Consider the following 15,874-nt stretch of genomic DNA (forward strand, 5'->3'; position numbering starts at 1 on the left):
TAAGGCCCTTGTGAGATATCTTACTGGAAATATCACATACACAGTAGGAGTTAAAATTTTAAAGCTTAGTTGAGGTCTGGAGAGAAGAATAAATTTGATACAAATGGGCCAGTAGATAGTATTGAAAACTATGAAAATGAATGAGAGCAGGAGATCAAGTAGGAAGATAAAAGAAAAGAGGACCTGGAACTAAGTACTGAGGAATTCCTGCATTCTGAAATTGTCAGGGTCATGGTTTTCGAGAGCCAAATTTTTTCAAAACGAAATAGGCTTTTACCTGTTTATTCCAAGAAATTCTGCGTGCCAATAATGATATGCTCAAAAGTAACGATGTTTTCGGCAAGAATAAAAGAAAAAACTCACAAGCCCTTTTTTTTTAATTAATTTATATTTCTGTGTATTTTGACTAACCTATATAACTTTTTATTTTTCCCTCTGGGCTTCTGTGAAGACCTCCAGATTGCATATTTGCCCATTCATTTTAACTAAATTATTTTTCCAGATAATTTTTACCAAAGTCAAGGTGCAGTTGTGTTCTCTAAACCTGCGAGGCCTTTAACTTACAGACTCTCTCAAAATGAGATTCCTTCACTTCTATTTGAAATTCAGCCAACTCTTCCTTGAGCTCATTTCTTTCTTGTAACACTTGATAAACACAGCCCCCAAACCATCAACATTCACTGTTAATGTTCTGTTTTCCTACCTCTTTCCCTAGAGCTACAACTTCATTATGTATATAAGTCTCTTCTAAGGTAACCACGAGTGACACTCTTTCTTCCACTGATGTAATGTCAGAGAGATACCACTTCTACAGTCATTTCATTGGCTAGAGTAAGTCATAGCCTGCCTAACTGCAGGGAAGCTGAGACATGTTGAGGAGCTTATAGAAGATTTGCAGATTCATCCATACCTGTCACATCTTTCATTTATTCAAACTAAGAAAATAAAATGCCATGGGCATAATTGATCCCCCTCAATATTAATTTTCAGATTCTTATGTTCTGAATATTATTAGTTATGATTATATGCTACCACCCTCCTTTAACATTTTGGAGAACAAGGATAACAAATACATATCAACTAGAATCCCAGGTCTACTCTCTGAATTTCTTTTTATAATAGACCTTGCAGTGGAAAAGGATTTAAATTAATAATTAGTTAATCACAATTAATTTATTATAAAATTAATGACCATTTCAAAGGAAAGAAAGAAAAAGGAGGCATAGACATTCCCTTAATAGACAAAATTTATTTCCTTAAAAGGCAACAAAAAAACAGTTACATATCTTCTCCATCGTCCTCTGTGGCTGATTGTTGCTCAAAATAGTCATCATCTTTTCCCTTACTTCTATGGGCAGTGGTTCCCCCTTCTTTAGATTCTTGGCTTGGCTCATTCTCGCTTTGGCCAATGGGATATTAGCAGACCAGACTCAAGCCAAGGTTTAACAAACACCTGTGAGATTGGGTTTGAATTCTCTTGTCAAATATTTATTAGTTCATGCACTGATATTTTGTTACATTTAGTTATGCATTACTTTTTGAATCATATTGATCTGTATACTCCAAAACCCTATCCAAATAGATGGAGTGTGACTTTTCCATTACTGATCAAAACAGGGCATGAAATGTGACTTTTGGTGAATTAATTCCCTCTAAATATCATGTTCCTCATTAGGTAAGGTCTCAAATAAGAGATATAAGGATCAGGAAAACATGAACCCAAATTTGAGCTTATTCAAAGATGAATTACTTATATCAATGTATGCAACTTTTTTTTCACTTTCATAAAAAATAGTTCCCTACCACCTAACAAGTGTAAGCTTAAATTTTGCTTTCTGTGTGGTTTAAAACCCTAGGTAGAAGGAGAGCTTAATGCAAAATAAACTTCTAACACAAATTGAATTTCATTCTTAGTTCCTAATTGTTACAAACTCTAGTTAGCTAATCATTTGCCTCATAACATGGGTCTTTTAAAAATCTTGCTAACTCTGGCCTCACAGGTACTTTTCAAAGGCTACAGTCCATTTTACATTGTTCTTTAAAGGGGTAAAAAGCTTTCTCAGTTCATCCTAGCTACTCTGAGCACTGTAAGACCTCTTTTCCCAGGGGACAAACTTCTAAATTTCTACCAATCTAGGTCAAGCCAGGCCCATTATTCTTTGTCCGCCTACTGGGCATTTATTTTTCTCTACAGAGAAGGGTCAGATGTTCTCTGACTGCAGCATATTTGTTGTTCATTTTCATTGTTAAACTAAATCTGTCGAAACAACGTAGAACAGATAATGGTCTCCTCTCACCGTAGAACGGAATCTAAGAAAATGTTGGCAGCAGTCACTGTAGGTGTTCCCCCCAGATTGCCTGGACACTTGCCTCTCCTGAATATATTGATGGCTTCTTACTGCAAATACCTGCAATTCTCTCCCTGGGGCTTTCTCTGGTGTCAGGAGCATGTGCAGCTGGTATGGATCAGGCAGCATTGGGGAAGGGGTAAGAGCCCCTGGGAGAAGTTGTCAGCAAGGATGTTTAAGAGGTGATAGATGAATAGCACAGCTCTCTCCCACTTCGGATGGGACAACTCTGGGACAAGTTCTATTCTGTCTTTTCACCAGGGACTCACAGTCGAAAATTGTTCATTAATGCACCTGGTATTACCTCCTTCTCTTACCTATGTTATATCGCTACAACCTCACAAATGCTTTCTGCAATCACTTTCCAAATAAATTACTTATACTCAAATCCTTGTTGCAAGGTCCGAATCCGGAGGAACCCAGTACCAGATAGTGCATACGTTTTTAAAAAAGAAAAAAGTAAAAGGAAGAAAGGACGGGAGGGAGGGAGGGAAGGTGAGAGAGAATGAATTAACTTGAGTAAATTAATTACTTAGGAAAAAATTTCAGCTCGGTAAAATCAATAACTTAATTCTTACACGCACACATACACACACACACATTATATACAACATTATTAAAATAGGTGTTGCTTCCAAAAATATCACATCTGAAAATAAATACTGTAATCTTTTGGCCTTTGCATCTCCGAAGGATGAAGCACAGTAAAAACACACACACATACAGGCTTTGGAATCCTGGATTCATGACCCCGCCTCCTTTAATAGTTGTGTGGCCTGGGACGTGTAGGCAGCCTCCTCACCTGTTAAATGAAGATGGTAGTGACAAGCTCATCAGGGTTGTTTTGAGGATTAACTGAGATAATTTATGTAAAGAAAAATAAGTGCTGAGAGTTGGCTATGGCTACACTGATGTGATATGATAGTCATGGGTTCCCTTCCTGTTAGTTTAATTTGTTATACTCTATTTGTGTCCTGGTTTGGACTCCTTTTTGGAAGTTGATGAGTCTAACACAAAAACTGTATCAATGACTAGACTATCAGGCCTTCAGAGATGACGTTTGACTGTAGGTATTTTCAGAAATATTAGGATTGCATCTTTATTTCTTAGAAATTTTTCTTAATATTTGGGAGTCACAGAAATTTATCACATTTAGTAGAATTTTTAATTTGCTTAATGGCTAAATTATATTTAGTAATAAAGAAAAATATTATAAAATATTATATAAAGACACTGTACTTCTATATCCTTAGTGTGTGTGACATTATTGTCAAAATTAATAATTTTAAAGGTGCAGATCAAAAACTTAATTTGAAAGAGTAAATGATAAACATAAATCTATTTAACAGCATGATTTGCTGGGAGAGGGCTTTAGCCACAAGTATTTTGGTTGTAATGGGAAATCTTACATCTATTTCAAAGTCTTATATAGATTTAAAAGTCCAAAATACTACATCAGCTTCTTTGGAACTAACCATACTAAAATTGTATACTTTTTAAAATTAACAATGAAATAAAAATTGATTGGTTGCTTCTTAGGATTGGTAGGTGTGTGTTAAACACTATAGAGCACTACATAAAATCTTTTTTACTGTTGCACTTTGTAAATTACTCTATAGGTGACTGTGAGTGGGTCATGAGAGACAGAAAGATTTTATTGCCCTTGTTTTCCAGATAAGGAAATTCAAGCTTATAGACAGTAAGTAAGTAACTTGCTGAAGATCTCAAAGCTAAACAATGGCAGATCCAGGAATTTGAGGCTTACAGTCTTAAATCTTTTCATCGTTAGTGTGACATTTTGTTATTTTTTCAACTCAGCATAAGGCATCTCCTCTGAAGTACACTTACAAAGAAGACATTCCCTTCAAAGCCAAACATTTCCTTACGGAGTGTTTTTATTGAAATGAAGTTAGAAATCGAAATATGGAGAGCTGAGTTTCAGTATCTGATTAAAACAGCCAGTTTTGTTTCATGGATATTAAAAATGCTTGCTTTAAGACCAAAATGGTGAAAAGGTCAAAGGACCTGGGGGCTGAGTGGTGGTGTTTGCTTGCTGGCAGCTTTAGCTCCACCATCCCTGATTTTGCACTCACAGCATCTGGAGCCTGATTAGCTTTTGCCCAGAATAAGATTTATCTCACTAGTTTTGTCTGTGAAAACTCTGCAGTGTGAAAATGCACAGAACTTTTGAAATTACCATAAACGACTCAAAAATTTTAGATGTTTTCTACTTGGTCACACAGGCCTTCTCTCATATCTCCAGAAACCCTAATGCTGGTCTTTTTAGAAAAATGTATTGTACATTGATTTCAATTCATGATCTAAGTTTCAGCACAGAAATCACTGTTGAACCATTTGCAGATTCATTCCTAATGCTTCACCTAAAATAAAGTGTACAAAACAGTATCACTGAGAAAGAGAATAAGAAACAGACTCTTTTCAGGGGCTCCAGATTAGGGCTGCATCTTGTGCAAACTGAGGGCATAGGGAAGACTTTCTTATCCAGAGATCTGTCTGGCACTCGTCAGGTGGTGTTACTTGATCACAGCGGGATAAAAATGCACTCCCAGGGCAAATCTGTAAACACCAGCTTAATCTGCATGGGAAGAGTAACTGTCATCTCCTCTGACAGAAAGAGCCTCCAGGACACATTCCAGCAGTGCCAGTCACCTCAGTGTCTTAAAAAATCTTGCCAGATTTATTACGGAATGATTAGAAATGTTGGAAAGCTGTATTGGGAGAAAAGAAATGAGTATTTTCTGTGAATTTTGCTTCTTTAAAGGTAATATAGATCCTCATTTTACATTGTGATTAAAATAAAATTTGTATTGCTTCAGGAGCTGCGGCATCTTCAACATTGTTATACAGTGGCGTCATTTTTTGTACTATTGCCTCTTCAAGCAATCTATGTAGTCAGCACCATACTTTCTAATAGAATAGGTTAAAGATGATCATTCCAATATTTAACTTAAGTTCTTATTGTGTGTTAGCATAAAAATCACAAAATTATTGGGGGTAATATTTAAAGAAAGATAAATATGAGTAGACTTGTAGATACCTAAGGGGAAAAACTCAAAGATAATGGTAAAAATTAAACTGTAATAAATGTAATGATATATAATTAACCCACAAAGTACAATTTTTTCCAAGTCTTGAAAGGTTTGCATGTCAATTTTTATAATACTGTATTTAATGAGGGACAAATAAACAGTCATTCCCCACTCCATCCCTCTGACACACACATGAACACCGAAATCTAGAGAATCCTGGCTGCTGAAGGTCTTTTCTGTGTGAAATAAGAATTCTTGCCATTTAGAAGTAGTGGCAGTGGTGGAGTAGTCAAGAACACCTCCATGAAGCTGATGAATGTCATAAACTTTATTTTCAGAAGAAAAATAATACACAGAAAATTTGATATTCCATTTCAAAGGATTCATCAACTCCCTAAAATCCTACTAAACTGAGCTAAGAACCTTAATGCAACACATTCAAGTGAATGATTGGTTCTGACTATGGCCAAAGTACTATGGAGGGATGGGCTATTCCCACAGTAATTCTGAACTGTCATCACAGCTGGAAAGTGTGGCCTTTAAATTTCCTCTTAATGTCCTGCCCAAGTTCACCTGAGAATTCCTTAACTTTCTGCTTTACTTTCATTTAATTCAACCTCCTGGCTAATTCCTGTGTAAACATATGTTTGACTCTACATACATGGAGAGAAACATATTGAAAATATTAAGTGTTAAAAAATGGTTTACATTAGTTACTTCCATATATGTTCACTTGAATAAGGTGAAGCATCAAGAAAACTAGTTACCAGGAGCCTTATTTATCCAAGATGAATACCTAGAGAAATTCTTTGGTATTAGTGTCAGCGTTTGCAAGAAAAAATTATCCTATTAAAATAGCCTTCATGAATAATTCAAAGAGTTCAATTTAATGGAGGAAGGGGGAGACAGAAACAGGTTATCAAATTTGTTGGAAACCCATGTTGCTGCGCAGCATTTTTTATGAGCAGTTATAATGTAGGTTATTCTTTGTTCTGTATCTACATGAAAAAGTAGATCTCAACATTTAAACACCATTGCCTTTAATTTTTTGCTTTGTAGCCATTAATGCATTTTTTCCAATATTTTTTCTCAAAAAAAAATGTGTTGAACTGTGGAGTCCAATTTTTTTTGTTTGTTTTTATAGTCGATAAGAAATGTTTGCCAATGTTGAAATAGTAGCAGACTTAAAAGGAAACAACTGGGATTACGAACTTTCTGTGTGATAAAGATGATCATGAAGGCAAGTGTTGTGTACACTGGTTATTTAACTTCTGCATTAGTCAGGATTCAGTAAAAACAAACTCAGAAGCCACTTTAGAAATGCCAATTATGAAGGATTTAGAATAGAGAATTAGAGCTTACACAACCTCAAGAAAGGCTGGAAGAGCAAATTTTCAGGAATGGAGAGAGACAGATTAAGGACAAAGAAGAATAGCAATGGGATTCAGTAGTTTACCAAGCTCAGAGAGTTTATCTTCTTCATCAAGTTTAGTGACTACTGTCCCACATGCAGAGAAGCCTGATGAATGCAGGATGTTTCAGATTCAAAACTCAATAGCCAATGGTTTTTCAGTTTCCCTATTAATCAGCAAGTGCTTTTCCTACAATGTAGATAGCATAGTATTTTTTTCTTTGGAAAAAAAAAAAAGAATATCATATTCCCTGATGTGGTTTCAGTACCTACTACGTACTATATCAACCATCTACATGTATTTTATAGAGATAAAACCATAAATGTTAATAATAATGGACCAAATAGCCACTAAGTTATATAATACTAATAATTGTAATTACCTCCTCTTTTCCCTGATTATCATCATCATCATTAGGAAAAAGACACTAAAACTTCAGTTTTGGAGGAAATTTTGTCACCTAAAGTAGCAGAGAGGGCTTTGTGTGAGAAATGGTGTTTCACCCAGTCTTGATAGGAGTTTCTCAGAGGATAGGCATAAGAGAAGAGAAAGTTGCAGGGTTTTTTGTTCGTTTGCTTTTGTTTCTGTTTTTGAGACAGGGTCTCACTCTGTCACCCAGGCTGCAGTGCAATGGTGTGATCTTGGCTCACTGCAGCCTCAAACTCTCAGGCTCAAGCTATCCTCCCACTTCACCCTCCTGAGTAGCTAAGACCACAGGCACTTGCCACCACACCCGGCTAATTTTTGTATTTTTTGTAGAAATAGGATTTTGTCATGTTGCCCAGTCTGGTTTCAAACTCCTGGCCTTAAGCAATTTGCCAGCCTCAGCCTCCCAACGTGCTGGTAATAGCAAGAGGATGCAGACAAATTCCTAGGTAGACAGGGATGGGTTCCTGTTGAAACCTGACCTTCAAGCCAAAGACAGACTGAAGTCTGAAAACAGAGCTGCCAGTTCCAGGTGCGGCTCACGACCAGAGTGAGAACTTCATCGATACCTTTTAGCCAACCTAATGGTGCTTTTTCCAGACCCACCCATGGACCAATCATCATGCACTCCCCCATTCTGGGCCCATGTTAACCCCAGACTCATCCTCACAGATGGCTACATGCTTTTGGGCCCCCTGTCCCCACACAGAGGGCTACCCACTTCGGGTCCACTCTCATGTCAAGAGCTTTTGTGTGGCTCAATAAAATTCCTCACTGCCTTGCTCACTCTGGTGTCTGCATGCCTTATTCCTCTTGGTTGTGGAACAAGAACCTGGAACCTGCTGAAACATGGGTACAGAAAGAACTGTAACATGTGCTCCTACTCACAGAGCTATGGGAGGGGAAAAAAACCACTGGGTGCCACATGCCCCCATTTGTTGAGCTGTGGGCAGCTGGAATGAATGAGCTGTAACACACTCCTGTACACCAAGCTTCAGTTGGCAGGGAGAGCTATAACATGCCCCATCCACTGAACTACAGGCCAGGGGGAGAGCTATAGCACACCTCCATTCCTGAGTGGTATGCAGTGAGTAGAGCTGTAACACGTTCCATATGTCGAGCTGTGGGCACAAAGAAGTGAAGCAGTCTGGTGCCATTCCTTCCTGACTGACTCACCAAACTACAAAAGCCACAACAGTTCTTGAGGGCTCAGACCTCAGGATTCTCCAAGCAAGAGCTGTAACACCTCTTGGGGTTTCATGGCTGCTGGCATCTCTGACTTTTTGGGTGTCACCATGTTCTTCTCACCTAGACTCTGGTGCCCAAGACAAAAACCACCATGGCATACCCAGTTTAGCCACAGGTGGGGGAGAGTCCCTGTTCAGGCATAGTTTCTGGGCTGGGGAGTGAGCCTAGTGCAGCCTACTGGGCCAAGTGGGCAGAGTGAGTCTGGCAGGCCTAAGGGAGGCCCCAACCAGAGGTCACAGCAACTGCAGACATTTCTGACTGGTAAAGTGGCACTAAAGGAATCCTGTAACATTTCTGGGGGCTTGACTGGGATCATCAGAATGGTGAGTAAATGTGGACCTACCTCTCAGATAGCACGGCTGCAAAGGACAGGCTTGCTGGGGAGGACTTTGTCAACTCCTCCATCACCCTCGGGTGTTGGGAATGTTAGATTTGTTCCAATCTAGTTTCCTTTTATGGAGGTCTAGCTGTTGTGTGGGACTAGAAGGTTCTTGGGTAAATGAGGGTATCTGTCTGAGGCTACATCTTGTTGTTGATCAAAGGCCCCTGGACTGACAGTCCCCCACAGTCCACTAGGGCGTTGGCACTAGGACCTCCAGTTTTTCCTATGGTACTTTCTTTCTTTCTTTCACAGCTGTTATGGCTTCTATCTCTTCTTTATATACAATATTAAGGGTGCTGTTGTAAACCACAAAGGTAATATAACTGGATAGAATGAACACTTGGCTCAGTCATCAGGAGGGTAATTTGGAACAATGTGGTTTCTGTCTAAGAAGCACGTAGGATATAATGATTAAGAAAATTTTCTTTCCCCTGTTGAAGGAACCTATTAGCATAGGGCAAGAGGCTATTTCCTCCAGGTACCTTCTCTCCCCTGCATTTAAGTTGTTTGCTTTTTTCCCACCATGACAGGAGTCAACACAGTCCTGAGAATACAGGGAGATTTTCCATGCAAGGGAGTAATTTTTTCCTCATGGGAGGCATCTTATTAGGACAGGTTCCCAGTTCCCAGGACTCCCTTTCTTTTTTTGTTTGAGGAGAACCTGGTTCCACAGTTTCACCTTAGCATTATTCTAATGTATTTTCCAAGCCTCATTTTGGAACTCTAAAAAGAAAACTATATCTGAGGGACCCAGAGTCAGTCAATAGTAGAAGGCTAGGGTACAACACAGGTAAGCATGACTATTCCTGATGACTAGGCCTTCCTGCTTCATTGGTGAAGAACTTGTTTGCATTCAGGGCATAGAAGAGGTCTGTGGAACACAAAGGTTGCTGACAGCAGAAGGCTAGGATACAGCATAGCTAAGTATGACTTACCCTACTAACTAGGCCTTCCCAATTCATGGGTGGAGGCTGCACACACATCCATGAGTGGCTTCCTACTGGCTGCCAGGACTTGAGGAAGGGAAGGGGGTAAGAAAAATATGACACCTTTTATTCTCCCCCTCAGATACCCCAGGTTTTTGCTGAAAGAGAGACAGGAACTAAGAGATGCCTTTTCCCCTCTCTTTCAGATGGGTAACAAACCATCTTCAGCCTGCACTCCTCAAGTGAACCTTGAATCGCTGGGACTCCTTTGACCATTACATTCTGCAGAAAAAAAAAAATGCCTTAAATTTCTTTGCATGAGGATTTGGCCAGATTGTGATTTGCAGTAAGTACAAGCCTGGTCTCTAAAGGGAAGCATTAATTTCAATACTATCCTGTAGTTGGACTTTTTCTTTAAATACCAGGGCAAATGGTCTGAGGTCCCATATGTGCAGGCTTTCTTTGCCTTGCAGGGTAATCCAAACCTTTGCTGACACTGCAGAATTGATTCAGGCCTCCTTGTGGCCATCTCAGGAGAGGCTGAAAAAGGCAATTCCAAGAGAATAGGAAAGCGAACCCCCCAGGTGCCTCCACCAGGGGAGTCAGCTCCCTCTGGTCCTGCTTCTCCTAGTGCACCCCATTCTCCCTATCAAAGTTCTCTCTCAAGCTTGTCCTATCCTAGAAGTCTTTGTTTTAGGCAACTCCCAGTCTCACTCCTATCCCTACAAGAGATGCCTGGTGAATATGGATCCATTAAGGTCCAGGTCCCCTTTTCCCTACCAGACTTAAGGGAAATTAAGGTGAATTTTTTTCAAAGATGACCCAGGCATGAATATTGACTCTTTCTAGAATTGTCTGCAAGGACATTATGTTACTTTTGAATCAAACTGCAACAGCCCTTATAATACTCAAATATTGGAGGTACAGAAACTCGACAGGGAATGGAGACTCATCCAGGATCTGTACCTCATTAATGAGGCTGTGGTTCCAATTCATTCAGTGTTTCTGAATCCCTATGTCCTGCTAAATCAAATACCTGAGGGAACTAAATGGTTAACAGTCCTGGACTTAAAGAATGTCTTTTTTCTGCATACCACTACACCCCAACTCCCAATATTTGTTTGCATTTGAAGATCCCTCCAACCAAACCACTTCGCTAACCTGGACAGTGTTAACCTCAGGGATTCCAAGATAGTCCCAAACTCTTTGGGCAGGTGCTGTCAAAAGATCTGAGTTCCTTTATCCTCAGGTTAAAATTTTACACTATGTAGATGACATTCTCCTTTGTGCTCCAACTGAGTCTCTCAGGAGGGCAGTAAGAATCTTCTTAATTTTCTGGCTAATAGAGGATATAAGGTCTCAAAATCTAAGACTCAGCTCTGTCAGGCTTCAGTCAAGCATCTAGGTCCAGTCTTGTTAGAGAGGACCAGGATACTAGGCAAAGAAAAAATTAAGCCCAGCTCCTCCTTTCCCATCCCCCAAACCCTCAAGCAACTGAGGGGATTCTTAAGCATTACAGGATTCTGCAGATTATGGATACCTTGGTACAGTGAGATAGCTCATCCCTTATATCACCTAATAAAGGAAACTCAGGCAGATAAGACTCACTCCCTAATTTGGGAACCAGAGGCTAAAAGGCCATTTGACCAATTGAAACAAGCCTTGCTTGAGGCACCAGCCCTCAGTCTTCCCACAGGGAAGATGTTCAATCTTTATGTAGCATAAAGGAAGAAAATGACCCTGGGAGTTCTAACCCAGGTCCAAGGTCCAGCCCAGAAGCCTGTCGGCTACCTGAGAAAGAAGCTTGATTTAGTAGCTAAAGAATGGCTGGCCTGCCTCTAGGCAGTTGCAGCAGTAGCCCTGGTGGTATCAGAGGCTACTAAGTTAACCATGGGTAATAACTTAAACTGTTTATGCCCCACCTAATGTGGCAGGACTGCTGTCTTCTAAGGGGAGTCTCTGACTATTGTAAAACTACATCCTGCAATATCAAGCTTTGTTATTAGAGGAATCTGCAGTCCAGTTAAGAACCTATCCCTCCCTAAACCCAGCCACCTTCCTCCCAGAGGAAGCTGTGGAATTTGAACATGACCGCAACTACATAGTAGTGCAAACTTAGGTGGTCAGAGAGGACTTCAAACTAACCCCCTTAGAGAACCCAGCCTGGACTCTCTCTATGGATGGAAGTTCTTCTGTAGAACAAGAGTTTCATAAAGCAGGGTATGCAATAATTACCCTGAATGACATTATTGAGAGCACATCTCTCTTCTCAGGCACAAGTGCTCAACTAGCTGAGCTAATTGCCATCACAAGGGTGTGTGAATTAAGCAAAGGGAAAGCAGTCAACATTTATACTGATTCTAAGTATGTTTTCCTAGTCCTCCATGCCAATGCCACTGTCTGAAAACAGACTTTCTCACAGCTAATGAGTTGCTCATTAAATGTCATCAGGAAATTAATAGACTATTATCCTCAGTCTTCTTTCCATGAGAAATGACAGTAATGCCTTTTAAACGCCACCCAAAGGGGACGGATGAAATAGCCAAGGGATATTATTTAGCAGACCAAGCAGCTAAATCAGCAGTGAGAAGGCTGCAGATTTCTGATTCACTTGAGGACCCTCTAATCTGGGAGGGCTTCGTAAGAGAAATAAAACCTCAATATTTTTCTGTGGAAATAGAATGGGCCACCTCTCAGGGATATACCTTTCAGCCCTCAATATGGCTACAATTGGAGGATGGCAAGTTTCATCTACCAGCTTCCAGGCCATGGAAAGTTCTTAAAATCTTTCACCAAGGCTTCCATCTAGGTAAGGATAAAACCTATCAAATGTCCCAAAAGTTGTTCTCAGGTAAAAATTTGCTAAAAAAGTCAAACAGGTCATTAATGCTTGTGAGACTTGACTTAAAAAATAATCCCCTCAATTAATGACTTCTCCCCACTAGAACCCAAAGAATGGGAAGCTACCTGGGGGAAGACTGGCGGATGTATTTCACCTATATGTCAAAGATACGGGGCATCCAGTATCTTCTGGTATTATTCTGGTTTACCTTCACTAACTGGGTAGTATTTCCATGTTGAACAGAGAAAGCCTCTCAGGTGATAAAAGTACTAATTAATAAGGTCATTCCTCATTTTTGAACTTGCTAAGTACCTCCAGAGTGATATGATAATAGCCCTTCATTCAAGGCAGCTGTCACCCAGGGAGTCTCAAAGACACTAGGCATATAGTGCCATCTTCATTCTGTTTGGAGACCACAATCCTCGGGAAAGGTAGAAAAGACAAATGATATTATCAAAAGGCAATGAAGAACACTGTCTCAAGAGACTCATCTCTCCTGGATTATACTTCTTCTTATGGCCCTACTATGTGTTAGAAATACCCCTTCAAAGCTGGGCTTAAGTCCCTTCAAAATGATGGATGAATGGTGTTTTCTCATCAATGATTACTTGCTAGACCAAGAAACCTCTGATGTGATTAAATATGTAATTTCTTTGGCCCATTTCCAACAGGAGCTGGAATAACTGTGTGGCCCAACCCCATGAACTAGGGCCACCTCTATTCAAATCAGGGCACTTAGTATTTGTAAATGGTCTTCCTTCCCTTTTTCCTTCTCTAGGCCTGAACTGAAAGGAACCTTACACTGTACTTCTTTCTACTCCTTCAGCATTAAAGGTCACTAGAATTGATTCTTGATCTCATTATAGTTACATAAAGGCCTGAGAAACTGATGGAATTACCTCTGTTGACCCAAAAGAGCCCCCAAAGCACCAGTGTGAAGAAATAGGAGACCTCAAGCTAAAAATAACAAAAGATAAGTGTCAATAATTAATCTTCCATGGATATTCTCTTTGTAGTCTTGCCTATGCTTGCTGTTCTTGCCTTCTTCTGTTCCTCACCATAAGGTATGTTTGCCATGGACACCTTGATCCTGAACACTCACAGGATTATCTACTCCCCTAAACAGTTATCTTTTTTCTAAAGTTTAACTGCTCTTCCCCATACAAGACTTAATTTCTTCCATCAAGGTGAAACAGTTCTGGCCACAACATTGTTTTCAGAATGATTAGTGTATTTTACTTTTTATTTCTGTTATCTTTGACACTAGGTTTTTTCATTTTAGTTCCTTTTTGAATAATAGTCATATTTGGTCCATGCATACTTAACTTCCTTGTAAGATTTGTTTCTTCTTGTCTAGAGACCATCAAACTCCAAATAGTCATGCAAATGGAGACTTGGAAAATGACTCCCTTTTACTGGGGACCCATAGATAGGCCTCTGAGAGAAATCTGACTGCCATTTTCCCAAAACAAAATCTCTTGTCAGCATGAAGCAGTTAGAGCAGTCACCCTCCCTATCCTAACAGCAGTAAGCTGTACCTGTTCAGAGGGGGGATTGATAGTGAAAGAAGACAAATTCCTAGGCAGACAGGGACAGGCCCCAGGTGAAACCTGACCTTCAAGCCAAAGACAGTCTGAAGTCTGAAAATAGAGCTGTCAGTTCTGGGTGGAGTCTACAACCAGAGTGAGAACTTCCTTGATGCCTTTTAGTCAATCAAATGGTGCTTCCTCCAGGCCCACCCATGGAACAATTAGAACACAGTCCCCCATTCTGGGTCCATAAAAACCCCAGACTCAGCCTCACAGACAGCTGCCTACTTTTGGGCCCCTTCTCACACAGAGGGCTACCCATTTTGGGTCCCCTCTAGTGTAGAGAGCTTTTCTGTCACTCAATAAAATTATTCTCTGCCTTGCTCACTCTCCTGTATCCACATACCTCATTCTTCTTGGTCACGGACAAGAACCAAGAACCCACTGAACGGTGGGTGCAAAAAGAGCTATAACACACACTCTTGCTCACTGAGCTATGGGAGTAAAAAATAAAAATTGCTGGGTGGCAGGAATGAATGAGCTGTACCTCACCCCTTGCAAACCACGCCCCATTCACAGAACTGCAGGTAGCAGGGAGAGTTGTAACACGTTACTGTCTGCCAAGGTGTGGATGGTGGACTCTCATGTTTACCTAGCTGTGGGCACAAAGAAGTGAAGCAGTGAGGAACCGTTCCCTCCTGGCTGGCTCACTGAACTACAAAAAGAGCAGCATTTCTTAGAGGCTCAGACCTCAGGACTCTCCAGGCAAGAGGTGTAATACCCCTTGGAACTCTTTGCTGATATCTCTGAGTTTTCAGGTGGCACCATGTTCCCCCCATCTAGACTCTGGTGCCCAATGTGAAAACCACCCACTACAAGCCTGGTCCAGCCAGAAGCTGGGCATGGAGTCCCTGATCAGACACAGGATGCAGGACAGGGCATGAGACCAGTGCAGCCTGCTGGGCTGACTGGCTGGAGCAAGCCTGATGGTCCAAATGAGGCCCCAGGCAGAGGTCATGGTGGCCACAGAGATTTCTGACTGGTGAAGTGGCACCAAAGGAATCCTATAACACTGGCAGTACAGGCATGAGCCACCACACCCTGCTGAATGTGGCAGTTTTTAGAGGAGCAGAAAAGAGAAAGGTTGTGAGTTGAATTTCCTAGGATGTAGAATCTGAGAAGGAGATATGTGGTCAGGAAGTTTACTATGATATGCTTTTGGAATCAATTATCTGGGGAAATAAAAAAGAAGAAGAAGAGAAGGAAACAAAAGTGGGAGAAGGTGAATCCAAGCTGAGAGGTAAGACAGTCTCACTGTGAGTCTACGAGATGCACTGCAAATGGAGCAGCCCTTTACAGATGTACCAACTGGGCCTAGAAGGCCAGACCCTTATGTCTTCACTTCCATTATTGAGTGTGGATTGTCCTGAGAAGGAGGAACAGCTTTGGGCTAGTTTTCTTTCTTTAGCTAAGGCAATCTCTGAATGGAGCTAAGATCTAAAGGCTGTTTGCCAGCAGCACTCACAGCATCTGGGAGAATAACTTCTAGGTTCCCACAAGGTGGCACAATAAGTGTCCATCACAGGAAAGATGAAACGGTCAAATATTAAAACATTTCAAGTAGAAAGAACAGTACCTCAGGGCAGACTCAGGAGTAGAAATGAGAGAGACAATGAAAAAGGAAAACCTATATGTAAAAAGGTATTTGTAG

The 15,874-nt window shown here is 40.5% G+C and overlaps 1 long non-coding RNA gene across 2 annotated transcripts in view; it reads left to right on the forward strand.

Annotated features, from left to right (window-relative positions):
- The window catches only part of LOC103882295, a 114,849-nt gene that overhangs the window by 64,054 nt on the left and 34,921 nt on the right, over nt 1–15,874 (forward strand). For both annotated transcript variants that reach the window (XR_004182261.1, XR_001900041.3), the window contains exon 3: nt 9,999–10,138. This is a non-coding gene — a long non-coding RNA (uncharacterized LOC103882295). The remainder of the gene's footprint in view (nt 1–9,998; nt 10,139–15,874) is intronic.

Source organism: Papio anubis, chromosome 2, assembly GCF_008728515.1.
Source record: "Papio anubis isolate 15944 chromosome 2, Panubis1.0, whole genome shotgun sequence".
Classification (NCBI taxonomy): Eukaryota; Metazoa; Chordata; class Mammalia; order Primates; family Cercopithecidae; genus Papio; species Papio anubis.